The 14639-nt window shown below is 41.2% G+C and overlaps 1 protein-coding gene across 4 annotated transcripts in view; it reads left to right on the top strand.

The window, feature by feature from the left end:
• The first annotated feature begins 12465 nt into the window (after positions 1-12465).
• Micu1 (mitochondrial calcium uptake 1) overlaps positions 12466-14639 on the top strand; it is a 142013-nt gene continuing 139839 nt past the window's right edge. For all 4 annotated transcript variants that reach the window (XM_040732566.1, XM_040732565.1, XM_040732564.1 and 1 more), the window contains exon 1: positions 12466-12615. The gene's annotated coding sequence lies outside the window, so the exon portion shown is untranslated. The remainder of the gene's footprint in view (positions 12616-14639) is intronic.

Below are 14639 nucleotides of genomic sequence, written 5' to 3'. Positions count from 1 at the left end.
AGCTCCAGGAAATCTGACCCCTGGTATTCTTAGGCACCGTCATACTCCTGGCACACACACACACACACACACACACACACTTTAACAACTTGAGGTTGCAGAGCTAGAGAGATTGCTCAGTGGCTGAGGGTGCTTTTGATCTTCCAGAGGACCCAAGCTCAGTTCAGTTCCCACCCACAGGAGACTCACAACCACCTGCAACTCCAGCTACAGGGGTTCTGACACCCTCTTCTGGCTTCTGCCAGTATCCACATGCATATGACATACACGGAGACACACACACACACACACACACACACACACACAAACACACACACACACACGTTAATGCATCGATTTTTAAATAAAAAAATTGAGGTTGAAATTTAACAATAAATGCTATGATACATTTTAATTTTCATTGTAAAATTAATATACATGACCAAAAGTTTTTAAACAGTACTACGATGTATAAAATAAAGAGACTCTATTTATATTCATGTTCCAGTTTGGTTTCTCTTACTGTGATAAAACACTGACCAAAAGCAACTTAGAAAAAGCTTACACTAGACTGGCATTTGAAGAGCTAGATTACTCCTCTGAACCTTGGCTTCCTTATCTCACATTGGGGGTAAACGGTTACTGAGTCTTAGGCGGGAGGGGTGAGAGAGCAGAAGCAATAGTAAGTTGGGGCATCAGAGCCCAGAGAAGAAAAAAAGAGGTTAGCAGAAGACCGGTAGAATCAGGGGGTTAGCCTTTCATTTCTCAAGAAAGGGTCCTAAAGATTCCTTAAGAGGGGTGGGTTATTTTGAGTGTGTCAGTCTTGTGGAGGTTCCTACATCCCAGATAATATATCATATTGTTTTTGAGACTTTCAAGATATTCTAATTTGAGTACTGCTCACCCTGGTCACTGCAGCTCCAGGTTATCTTTTGTAAAGCTTGCCCAGGGGCTGGGGCTGGAGATTAGTGGGGAACGGAAATTCGTATTTGCCCACTGTACAGGTGCAGCTGGGGGCTTTGATCCTCAGCAGAGAAAGAAAGAGAGGGACGACTTTACAACAAATGTAAAGACATATGGCATTAGTTTGTTAATATGTAAAAAAATCTACCTAGGTTTCCAAAATGGCCCAAGAACCTTTGCAGTGAGCACGCATGTGAAAAGCATTTTTTAAAGTTTATTTATTTTTTTATTTTTTTATGTGTGCATGTGTGTTACCTAAATGTCTGTCTGTGCACAATGTGGGTGCCTGGCACCCACAGACCCAGAAGAGGGTGTTGAGTCCCTGGAACTGTAGTTACAGACGGCTATCAGCTGCCTGTGAGTGAGCACTGAGCCATCTCTCCAGCCCCAGACACACACATTTTTGAGGGGGTGGAGAAAAGGTCTCAGAGCAGGTAGAACCCATCTTTGCATTAGGTTCTAGCAAGCTCTTCTCTTCATAGGAGGCCAGTAGCTCCACTAACAGCCCAGGGAGGCAGATTTCCTCTTTACAATTAAGTGGCTTATGGGGAACAAGATTCAGGCATTCATAATAAAGTCACAAAGCTTGAATCAAACAGACTATGGCTTGAGTCCAAGAAAGACACACCCATAACTCTGGATTGGGACAAAGCAATTAGCCTAATAGGATCAGTCAACAGCCGCTCTGGTTATTCATTAGTGTCAGGGCTCAGGAAGAATCTTTTGGGGGCTTCCGATTCTGATATCATAACCGCCAACAATGCAGATTCTATTTGAAAGAATTAAGTGTCATTCTGCATTAAAAGAACAGTTTGTGAACTGGGAGAGTTCACACTGTGTTATCAGCTTGGCTCACAGGAGTCACTGTGCTGTTTCTAAACATAAATGTGAAATTGTATTGATCTTTACTGTGATCAGTTAATTATAAACGTATACTCCCTTTTAGGGTAAGTAGAATTATGTAAGCAGATGAGGATATATGTAGCTGATTGGTTCAACCTTATCTAATCACACTAACCAAAAAAAAAAAAAAAAAGAAGAAGAAAGAAAGAAAAAAATAAAAGAAACCATAAAAGCCATTTAAATTTAGAGCTATTATCTTGAGAAATAAGCATAGCATAAGGGTCTATTGTGAGCAGTCCCTATACAAGAAAAACTACACTTACATTACATTGTTGGTGCCATGTGTGGTGAAGTACAACTGTAATCCCCAGATGCTGAGACAAGAGGATTGTGAGCCCAAGGACATCATATATAGTGAGATCCTATTTCAAAATAAAACCAAACCAGACCTTTGTTGGTAGCATCAGAATGGTCCCAGGTTTTTTTGTTTTGTTTTTTGAGACCCAACGAAAACAACAATAAAAAGTCTCTTGATAAAGATTGTTGTATGCTGGTAAATGTTGGGATGTGTTCTCTCTCTCTCTCTCTCTCTCTCTCTCTCTCTCTCTCTCTCTCTCTCTCTCTCTCTCTCTCTCTCTCTGGTACTGGATATTGAACAAAATCTCACATCCCTCATGTTTCCTAGCAAGTACTCATACTTGAGATACTGTCTTAGTTAGTGATTCTATTACTACAATGAAACACCATGACCCAAGAGACTTGGGAGGAAAAGGTTTATCTGGCTTATACTTCCACATCACCATTTATCATCAAAGGAAGTCAGGACAAAAACTTGAGCAGCGTGGGGACCTGGAAGTAGGAGCTAATGCAGAAGCCATGTGGAGGGCTGTTTACTGGCTTGTTCAGACTGCTCTCTTATAAAACCCAAGACCACCAGTCCAGGGATGGCCCCACCTACAATGGACTGGGCCCTCCCCCATCAATCATCGATTAAGAAAATGTCCAACGTACTTACCTATTTATGGAGGCATTTTCTCAATAAAGCTCCCTCTTCTCTGATGACTCTAGCTTGTGTCAAGTTGACATAAAACCAGCCAGTTGCCAGGCGTTGGTGGCGCACGCCTTTAATCCCAGCACTCAGGAGGCAGAGGCAGGCAGATCTCTGTGAGTTTGAGGCCAGCCTGGTCTACAGAGTGAGTTCCAGGACAGCCTCCAAAACAATACAGAGAAACCCTGTCTCGTAAAACCAAAAAAAAAGCAGCCAGTCTAGATACCATGGTACCCAATGCTTTTTGAAGAGCTGCTACATTGAAGAAATTCTACAAAGAGAACAGAGGGAAGACAAGAAAAAAAATTACCAAAGAAATAAAGAAAAATAAAGAAAAAATTGCCCACTGAAGAGTTAAAGGAAGACAGACACAGAGAAAAATAACCAAATAAATTAGTCAAGGACTAATTACTAAGGAGAGAAAACAGAAAATAGTATAAAGTAACTATAGCAGTCTACATGCCTCAGATGTGAATAGACACAAAATGTTTTTTTTGGGGGGGACACAAAATGTTAACAAAGAAGGGTGTGTGGTAAAAGCATAGCTAATTTGCCTAACACTAAGAGTTCCTACTACATAACTTTTAAAACATTCAACACAAGAGGAGAGTGCGATCGATATAAGCAGACCATTCAGTGAAAAGAAAGACAAGTGTGTCTTTAAAGTATAAAAGAAGCTAACTTCCTTCAAAGTTAAAAAAAAAAAGAATTAAAGGAAAACTTCAATGAGATTATTTCACCTAATCAATCAAGGCGGCAAATACAGAAGTTTGATAACACAGTACGCAGAGGAGGAATATGGGCAAACACACATAATTATTTCTGAAAGGTCTCGTTGCCCCAGCTTCCTAGGAGTTGTGCGAGGCAGCCTTCAACTGTCAGCCCTTTCAAGTTTGCCTCAGCTGCAGAACAGGGCTGCACTCAAGGACAAGCATTTCTGGGGCAGCCCACAGCCTATGATTGACAAGAGGGACTTGTTAGTTCCAATGCAGGCTTGAAGACTGATGAGTCATCTAAACTCCACAGCTTCCTGGTGGGGTGAGCTAAGGTGCATGGGTGCAGCAGGGGTCAGTCCACTTCTCCTTCTGAATAATTTCTCTTCCTTCTTCTCTCTCCTGGGGCTGCTGGATTCAAGGGCACTTCTAAAAACACGCCCTGAACTCTTGACGGTCTCACCCCAAATCTGTTTCCCAGAGAAACCAGTGTGTGTACATTTTGACCACACTATTGCACATCTAAGAGTTTTTTCCGTTGACTCACACAGGGGTAAAAATGAAGTATAGAGTTCTCACAATTATCTACTGCAGGTTATTTGTAAAGGCAAAAACGGGTAACAATTAAGTATCTGACTACACGCTAATTAAATAAAGGTGGGAGGCAGAGGCAGGAGGTCCTAGAGTTTGAGGCCAGCTTGGTCTACAGAGTGAATTCCAGCACAGTCAGGGATACCTACCTACTGAAACTCTGTCTCAAGAAACAAACAAACCAAAAAAAAAAAAAAAAAAAAAAAAAAGGAAGTCTGTCAGTGATGTGAAAGTCTTTGTGTCTGCGTTTTTAATTTCTTGTTTCCATTATTTGTCCTACTTTGCTCTCTATTGCCTTGATAAAACACCATAGCAACAGACAATTTGGGAGGAAGGGGTTCACTTGGCTTACATGTCCCCAGTCACAGTCCATCACGAGAGGAAGTCAGGGCAGGAACAGGGATGCAAGGACTGAAGCAAGGGCCATCCTTTAAAGCAGGGGCTAACTGGCTTGCCCCTCGTAGTTGGCCTTCTTAAACCACACACAGCGGAAAATGCACCACAGAGTTGCAGGCCAGTGTTATAGAGGTATTGTCTCAACTGAGGTTCCCTCTTTCCAGATGACCTCAGCTGTGTCACGTTGGTAAAACACAAGCAGGACAACATTTCTGGTTTGTTTAGCATGGATTACAATTATTGTGTGTATGTGTTCACATGAATGCCCTGGTATAAACATAGAAAGAAGTCTGCGTATTTTCGGGGATGATTCCCTTTTTTTGTTTGTTTGTTTGTTTGTTTGTTTTTCGAGACAGGGTTTCTTTTTATTGCTTTGGAGGCTGTCCTGGAACTAGCTCTTATAGACCACACTGGCCTCGAACTCACAGAGATCCGTCTGCCTCTGTCTCCTTAGTGCTGGGATTGAAGGCGTGAGTCACCAACACCCAGTGATTCCCTATTTTTTACATTATAGAGGTTCCCAGGATTTAACTCAAGTCACCAGACTTGACAAGGGCCTTTGCTGTTTTTTGTTTTAGTGTTTTGTTTTGTTTTGAGACAGGGTCTCATATAGCCCATGCCAGCTTTGACCTGTGTAGTCAAGGGTGACTTTGAACTTCTGATTCTCCTGCCTTCACTTCCTAAGTGCTGGGATTACGAGCTGTATGCCACCACACTTGGTTCCTACATGTAATTTTGTAAGAATGAAAGATGCAGGGTAGGAGGGAGAAGGGGGATATGGGGGTCTATATGAGCAAAGTGAAATGATACACGCATATGAAAATGTCATAATGAGACCTGTTATTTTGTATGCTTAAAAATAATAAAACTGCAGAAAACTAATGTCACTGGTTGTCTATACGTAAATTTAAATGCCTCTGGAACAAAGACAGAAGGGATATTTTTCTACAGCTTTGTATATTTTAAAAATTTAAATCCTTGCCAGGCACAGTGGCACATACCTTCAATTCCATCACTCCAGGGGCAGAGACAGGTGGATCTATGTGATCTCTGCTCAAGTCTAGCCTGGTTTACAAAAGTGACTTGCAGGCCATCTAGGACTATATAGTGAGTCACTGTCTCAAAAATAAATAAATAAATAAGTAAATAAACGGTTAAGTCATGTATGGGGCTGGAGAAATGGCTCAATAATTAAGAGCATTGACTGTTCTTCCAGATGACCTGGGTTTGATTCACATTTCTCACACAGAGGTTCACAACCATACATAACTCTAGTTCCTGGGAACATGACTCCAGACACATACATGACGCACAGACATGATAGAGACATAAAAACAAAAATTTAAAAATTAAATCATGTAAATGCATACATTTGAATTTAAATCTATGTGTATTCTAGGCTGAAGAGATGCCCAGTGGTTAAGAGCGGTTGCTGTTCGTGCAGAGGAGTCAGGTTCGGTTTTCACCACTGATAGTATCCGACAGGCTCATAACCACTTTAAACTTCAGCTCTGGGAGATACTAGACCTCTCCAGACACACACACACACACACACACACACACACACACACACACGAACATATGCACAAATAAACTGTAAAACCAACCTTCTAGGGAAAAAAAAAGCTCGATATGGGCACCTGAGGTGTCTTTGATATTGAAACTGAGTTGAGTGTGGAGCGGCGCAGCGTCCATTCCGAGTGCCTCCCCTGACCGTGTAGACTAGGAGTTCATTGAGCTATTGACTCTGGGTCTGTTTGACTTTGGTGTGGGATCTTTTTATTTATTTGCAAGCTTCCTTTTATAATAAAGTTTATAAAATTTAAAAAAGATGAATGTTTGAATCTGTTAATAACTATTAGAAAGAAATGTGACCTTTGAAAATACATATACAAACTATATATGCACAACTTTGACAAAATAAAGATTAACAAAGGCATACTTGCTAATAAGAAATAAAGACAATATGATTGTTTGCACTTTAAAAATCTATGCTTAGCCGGGCGTTGGTGGCGCACGCCTTTAATCCCAGCACTCGGGAGGCAGAGGCAGGCGGATCTCTGTGAGTTCGAGGCCAGCCTGGTCTACAGAGCGAGTTCCAGGACAGCCTCCAAAGCCACAGAGAAACCCTGTCTTGAAAAACCAAAAAAATAAAAAAAATATAAATCTATGCTTATACACAGTTGTACAAATTGACATAAGCATAGAAAAGTTTTGAAGGGTGTAAATATTGACTAATGTCACCATTGTGGGAGGCTTTATAATGAAGAGGAGGATTTTTCCCTTGTCTTTTTTCTCTTTCTTTCTTTTTTTTTTTTTTGAGAAAGGGTCTTACTATGTAGCTCTGGCTGACTTGAAACTCTCCAGACTAGGCTGGCCTTGAATTCACAGAGATTTGATTGCTTCTACCTTCTGAGTACTTGGATTAAAGGCCAAGTACCATCACACCCAGTTCCAAATAATTCTCAATTGTTTGAATTTAAGTATTGTTTCGTAATTTAAAAATGTTTGACAATTATGAGAAGATTAAAATTTAAAACAGAAAAAACAAATAATAGCAATTATTTTGTAAGAAAAATAGATTCTTATGAGAAGATTGACAAACCTAATCACAAGGGTTTAGTAAAGCACACTGACCATCTTTGCTTTCTTGTCTAACCTTGATTCTGGAGGTACCAGGTTCAATTGCTAAATTTCTTTTTTTCTTAATTTTACATACTAATCCCAGTTCTTTCTCCTTCCCCTCATGCTGCTCCCCATACCACTCCTCAGAGAGGGTGTGGCCTCCCATGGAGAGTCAAAGAAGTCTATCCCATCACCACGATGAGGTCTGACCAAGTCCTTTCCACTCTGTGTCTAGGTTGAGCAAGGTATCTCTCCATAGGAAATGGACTCCAAAAAGGCAGTTCATGTGCTAGGGATAGATCCTGGACCTACTGCCAGTGGACACAAAAACTTGCCCAATCTACCCACTGTCACCTGTGTTCAGGCAGTCTATTTCAGTCCTATGAAGGGCCTACAAACTATTGAATTTCTTAACACAGATAAAAATGAGGACACTTACAGTAGGGCATTAACCCTGAATGGAAATGAGGACATGACTGCTCCCAGGTCTTGTTGAGGAGAAGGGTTTTATTGTAGATATGAGGGGGAGTACAGCCAGAGGCATCTGGAAGGATTCAGACACGCGCACACACACACAGAGTTTATTTTCATTGCTACTTCATTAACTGTAATTTTGCTACTGTTATGAATTGTAATGCAAATATTTTTGGAGACAGAGGTTTGCCCACATAGTCAAGATCCACCTTTTAGAACAAAATAAGTAATAGTAAAAAATTGAGGAAGCAATCTTTTAAAAAATAAAATAAAGTGGGGTGGTGGTGCCGCTCACCTTTAATCCCAGCACTCAGGAGCCAGAGGCAGGTGGATCTCTGTGAGTTTGAGACCAGCCTGGTCTACAAGAGCTAGTTCCAGGACATCCTCCAAAGCCACAGAGAAACCCTGTCTCAAAAAAACCAAAAAAAAAGTTAATTAAAATAAATAAAATGTAATGAGGTAAAACAAAAACTAATGCATTGGAATTGTATAAAACAAAGAGGAGGAAAAGAGCCCAAGAGAAGGCACAAGAAACAGAGACCCACTCTCTCACACACTCAGGAAGCCCATAAAACACTAAATTGGAAGCCCATAAAACACTAAATTGGAAGCCACAATAAATATGCAAAGAACCTATAGGGTAAAAAGAGAGAAGCTATGTCTGCATATTATAAAATAAAGATAAAAATAATAAGATTAAATGTTTCAAAGGGGAGTGTGCCCTGACATGTTGCTATGAGACAAGGAACTTCCAAAGATGCTACTGATTTTATTTCCTGCTGGCTGTATGCAGCCTACCCTTAAGAGTAGTTAGAAAAAAATTTTTTAAGTATAAAAATTTAAATCCTTGAGTGAAAAAGTCTAAATACAAGGAACATGTGAATATTATTTACTCAAATCTGTCAATTTTGATCATGAATTGACTTTATCACTTTCTCTCTAGTTATTTTATTTCTTCTAACCCTTCTGAGAATACATATCCAGCTGGAGACATGGCTGAGCCATTAAAGGCTAAGGTTCACAACCAAAAATATAAGAGGATACATAGCACACATTATGCTGTTTACTTCTCTGCATGTCATGTTAAATTACTAAGACAAATATTCCTTTACATAGCCACACAAATATCAAGTGAAGGTTCTACATTTACCTAAAGAATGGCCCATATTCCAATTGCTTCAATTGTTCCAATAAATCTTCTATAAGATTTTTCCCTTTTGGTACAAGTTTCAATTTAGGATCATGTCCTAACTCCAGCAATTAAGTCTCCTTTGTCTTTTTTAGGATGTAAAGCTAGGTATTTGCAGCTTTTTTTATTTCTTTCACACACAAAACATTAGTTTCTCATGAACTTTTTGCCTATCCCTTCTAGTATCCATTGATGACATTTGCTCAGTCTTTACCATAATTGAAAACTGGTGGGGTGTTTTATTTTTGAGGGGGGATTCGAGACAGGGTTTCTCTGTAGCTTTGGAGGCTCCTGTAGAACAGGCTGGTCTGGAACTCACAGAGATCTGCCTGCCTCTGCCTCCCGAGTGCTGGGATTAATGGTGTACAACACCACTGGCCGGCTGGTGGGTGTTTTTTGTTTGTTTGTTTGTTTTTGTTTTGTTTTCCCTATCTGCCCTCTTTGGATTGATCAGTAGGGACTGTTATGTTTAGGGAGCAGCTGTTCTCTTCCATCCGTTTGTGTATCTTCTGCTCTTTCATTACTAAAGACTGGTGGGCTCTTGTTTTATTCAGTGGGCTATGGCCCACTGTTCTTTTAATACCCAACTATCCCACAGTGGGCCATTTTGAAACCCTTCAACCTTTTGACATGTACCCTTCTATTTCCTGGGTACATCATTACTTTCCAGCACAAGATGTTCCAGAACACGTTGTACCTTTCTCCTCTCACCCTGAATTCAGTCACTTCTCCATGAAGTTCTGCTTCTTAGTTGTGGAAAGATGTATTTAGAAATCAAAATAGCAGAAGCAACTCTTAATTTTGCAGTTATCTTCAACCACAAAATGGAGAGGAATATATTTAAAATTTTATTTATACTTGATTTAGCTGGTCTTCCTTGCTTCCTCGGTGATTAAATTTTTTCTTATTCATTTGAATATAATCATTTCCATAATTATTAGGAAAGAACGTGCACGTGCACACACACACACACACGCATGCACGCGCGCACGCGCACGCGCACTTACACACATACACTACAGCAGCAACTAGGAACTTACATTTCTGGATGATAGTGGAATATAAGAGCTCCTCAAAAGGAACTTGTGGGGTGGGATATAGCTCAATACTGGAACTGGGGGCACAAGATTTGATGTTCAAGCCCCAGCGCTACAAAAGAGAAAGGAAAGCCTAGACGTCTGCATAGAGTTTAAAAGCCCACCATCTATAAAACCCTGAAGATAAAGATGATGAGAGACTGCTATCTCTTTTGAATGCATTTGAAAGAAATTGAATGAATGCTTTTGAATGAATGCTTTTGAATGAATGCATTTGAAAGAAATTGAATGAATGCAATGCACTTTATTCATCCAGATGCCTGTTCCAGGAGACACTTTACTTTTCACTCTGGTGTAATAAGTGGATCCTGCTGTGATAACACCTGCAATTGTTACTTTTATGTATGTGATAAAAATAGATAACTAGGAAATGCCCTAAAGTATGTCAATTTATATGTTAGCCAAGTGAAATAAAACATTCTCTCTCTCTCAATAATGCAGAACTTTCAACATAATGTACCGTTGATATATTGAAGGCCAAATAGAGATATTTTATGCTATGGCATGAAAGAAAAAAATCCATTTCTTTTGCTATACAACATTTGTATGAAAATCATGTGGGACTTCAAAAATTGAAATTTCTGAGCAGCATTCTAGTCCAGTGAGTATATTTTATGATTCAAGAATCTGTGGGTTTTTTTTTTTAGTTTTTAATCTTCAAGATTTGTTTTATGGTGTTTTGCTTGTATGTATGTCTGTGTGAGGGGACCATATCCCCTGGAACTGGAGTTACAAACAGTTGTGAGTTGCCATGTGGGTGCTGGGAATTGAACACCGGTCCTCTAGAAGAGCAGTTAATACTCTTAACCACTGAACCATCTCCCCAGTCACAAATCTGTGCAATTTTATCCTGAGCCAGCCATAGTAGGTGCATGCCTATAATCCCTGCACTTTCAATGCTGAGGCAGGAGGATTACCATGAGTTTGAGAACAGCGTGGGCACCCTGGCCCATATGGAAAGAATTGTATCAAAAAAACTAAAACAAAGACAGGCAATGGTCGCACACGCCTTTAATACCAGCACTCGTGAGGCAGAGGCAGGCGGATCTCTGTGAGTTCGAGGCCAGCCTGGTCTACAGAGCATGTTCCAGGACAGTCTCCAAAACAATACAGAGAAACCCTGTCTCGAAAAACCAAAAACCAAAAACCAAAACACAAAAAAACAAACCAAAACAAAAAAAAAACACCAAAAAAAAAAAAACCCAAACAAAACAAAAGACAACCAAGCAAACAAAAAAGCTAAAACAAAAGTCCCCAGATAACAGTGAGGCATTTGATCATCAAAGTAGCTTGGGAACTACTGGCTTACTGGGGAGGCGGGAAGGCCCTTCCTGGGTGGAAACATTTATTTACATATTATTATGCGTGCGAGTATGTATTTCCAGGGGATGGCAGATATTCTGTAATGTGCATATGGATAGAGGTTAGAGAACAACTTGCTATGTATATAGCTGAGGATAAGCTTAATCTCCTGATCCTTCTGCCTGCGTCTCCACAGAGTTTATAGCCACATACCACCATGCCCAACTTATTGTTGCCTTTCTTGATCCTGATAGATATTTGTTAGGTTTGGTTTTTGAGACAGGGTCTTATATAACCTGGACTAGCCTCAAACTTACTGTGTAACTAAGTATGACTTTGAGGTCCTGAACCTACTTACTGCCTCTATCTCTCCGATGTTGACATTACAGTTGTTCCACATCTGGCTATAATTTTTTAGTCAACACTTACATATTGATAATTTGTCTCTCTTCCTTGTTCAAATAAAGAGTTAATTTGGCTACAAGTAAGGTCCCATGAGTGTTCTATGGCACTTAGGATGCAACTTGAAATTTATAGTTTTCAGAGCTAACAGACATGCTTCTCAAGGACAACATATACTAAACACCTATTAATATGTAGGGAAGACTTTTACTCCCTCCTTGTTTTCTTTCAGTTCTTTATATTGTATATGTGTATGTATGTGCCGCCACATAAATCTGAAGGTCAGGTGACAACAGTCAGTTCTCTCCTTCCACTCAGTGTGTGCTGGGACTTACCAGGCTTGGCAGTAAGAGTAACCACACTGGCCTCTTAAGTTCCAAGTGCTGAGGGACACGCTGGGGAGTGTCTTGAAGATGTAAGAGTGGAGAATTGGAGGTGGCTAGGATTAAGATATATTGTATACATGTATGAAATTGTCAAAGAATAAATAAAAGATGTTTAAAAAAACAGTGTGAGCGTCATGGCTGGTGGGAAGAATCTCATTATCACTTTCTCACTTACCAGAGAGCGGAGTTTAAATAGATAGAGGCACAGAAGAGGTGCATTTTGACAGCAGAGAAACAATATCAGCGAGGGAACACTTGAGAGTCTGCAAACTCGCGGGCTTTCCCGGCTAAACAGCAAGGGGGTGGGGCCTATCTATGGGCGGGGCAGGAGGGCTAGGCGAGGGCGGAGCCCTGAGCGGGGCGGGACCCAAAGTGTGGGTGTGTCCTATAGAAGGGCGGGGTTGCCTCCCCGCCCCTCCCCATTCTTTTTTATCTTTGGTTCCCTCCCTGCTACGTTGCGCCGAGATCCCGACAGGCCCAGCGGCTAAGGGAGTCACGTGAGAGTGGGCGTTGGACGCAGAGCTGTGCTCGGCGGCTTCTGCGTCTCTATGGTCGTCAGAGGTGGGCGGCTTTGCCTGAGCGGCTGCTAAAGCTGGAGCTGGGACGGGTGAGTGTGTGGACTGTGGTCGCTGCGCGGAGACAGCGGTTTAGGGGACGCGAAGCGGGTGCGTTTTCAGGGACAGGGAGGAGCCTTTCGTCTGGCTCTGAGAGCCGGCCACTTTTCGGGTCCGCCGGCACAGCTGTCCTGGTGATGCCGTCGGTGATCCGCTCCCTTCACCCCATCCCTTATCCCTGTCCGGGGAGAACTTGTGGTGCCCGGCTTCCAGCCTCAGAGTGCATCCTCTCCACCCGCGACCAGGACTTAGGTAGCCCTGACTGGTTCTCCCGAAATTCGTGGATGTGGTCGGAAGTGGATGGAGGAGTTTACAGCTGCTGCGATAGAAGACAGATACAGTTATCATGGGCTAAGGAAAAGGGGGCAATCTTTGGCTCCTTAGAGCAAAACAAACCGCAGACTACTCGGACTGTTTTGTTTTTAATCCTCACTGGCGACTCTGCGTTCTTATTCTCCCTCTTTCTCTGGCTGCGCCTGGTTGGATTCGCGACTACCCCGATGTTTCGAGAACGACCCAAGTGTTATTGATTATACGTGAATGTTGGAAGAAGAGTTTAAGACGGTGTTTTAGAAGTTGTCACTTTTATAAATCTTAGGGTTTACCTTTTGTTTGTGTTTTTTTTTTTTACTTTGGCTTTTAGGTGCTTGACAAATGCAATTTTTTGTTGTTGTTTTTCGAGACAGGGTTTCTCTGTATTGTTTTGGAAGCTGTCCTAGAACTCTCTCTGTAGACTATGCTGGCCTTGAATTCACAGAGATCCACCTGCCTCTGCCTCCCGAGTGCTGGGATTAAAGGCAACAAATACAAATATTTTTGAAGTGTAAATAGAGTAAACATATCATAACTAAGAATAAATAATTTTCCTGTAACACTTCGAAAAGGCCCGATATTTGTTGTTGTTTTGTTTTTAAATAGATATTTCGATCCCACTTTTGGGGTGGCTTTTTTGATAGACCTTTGTTTACGTGAAAGCGTCCAGTAGGGTCTGGTGTGGAGGTGATTTAAGCAGCACTAGAAAGAAATTTGTATGAGATGAAAAAAGTCTAGAGTGATGGCTGTTGGGGAATTCGGGTTTCACTGATTAAGAAAAGAAAAAAAGTTGGCCAAACCTGTATGACCATCCTGAGTGCTCCCTTATGTGGACAACTTGATGCCCTGATGCTTGTGTTATTTACTTATCTTAAAGAGTTTAGGATGCCACTCATCTGGGAAGGTGTTCTGGTCTTCAGCTACTTTGTTTTGTTTGGTTTACTTTTGTTTTTGCTCTTTTTTTTTTTTTTGACACAGGGGTCCGTCGTGCCCCCCCCCCCCATCAGTTTGACCTTCAAGAATGCATCCTTCTGCCTCAGCCTGCTGGATGGTGGGTGGGATTACAGACTACCCCACCTTGCAGTCCATAATAGGTTCTGTCCCTACTTCTCATAAGCCTCTTGATTATCTGTTCCACTTAAAAACATCCATCATCCTGGCTACCTACATGACAAGAAAGTGTCACCAACACCTAAGTATCCCTAGAGAGGGTCATAAAACTCAAAATAATATTAGCAAAAAGTGAAGATTCAGGAGTGGCTTGTACGTCTGGAAAAAGTGATAGAAACTAATAAAGGTGGGCCAAAACAAGAGAATGGCTGCCTTTATTGTTGTCTTCCTGCAGTCTCATGGAGTAGTTTTAGTAAATGTATGTTTTTGTTGAGACATTGTTTCACTATGTTGTCCCAGGCCGGCCTTGGACTCCTAGGCACAAACTATCCTGTCTCAGCCTCCATTGAATAGCAGGCATGCACCACTGTATTCAGCTTCATTCATTATCCTTTTTAGGCTTTTATACTCTCAAAAAGTCCATTCTAGGACTTGCTTTCTTACACTTAAGAAAAAGAGCCTAGGCTGGGAAGATGGCTCAGTGGTTAACAACACTAGCTGTTCTTCCAGAGTGCCTGAGAAAAAGAGGCTACTAAAGTATAATTTCTCCCATAATTGAATATCACATGAAATAATTATAACCTATATCTAACTG

Source organism: Mesocricetus auratus, unplaced genomic scaffold (assembly GCF_017639785.1).
Source record: "Mesocricetus auratus isolate SY011 unplaced genomic scaffold, BCM_Maur_2.0 Super-Scaffold_100027, whole genome shotgun sequence".
Lineage (NCBI taxonomy): Eukaryota > Metazoa > Chordata > Mammalia > Rodentia > Cricetidae > Mesocricetus > Mesocricetus auratus.
Note: the sequence above shows the minus strand (reverse complement) of the source record. Positions and strands in the feature narration are given on the sequence as shown.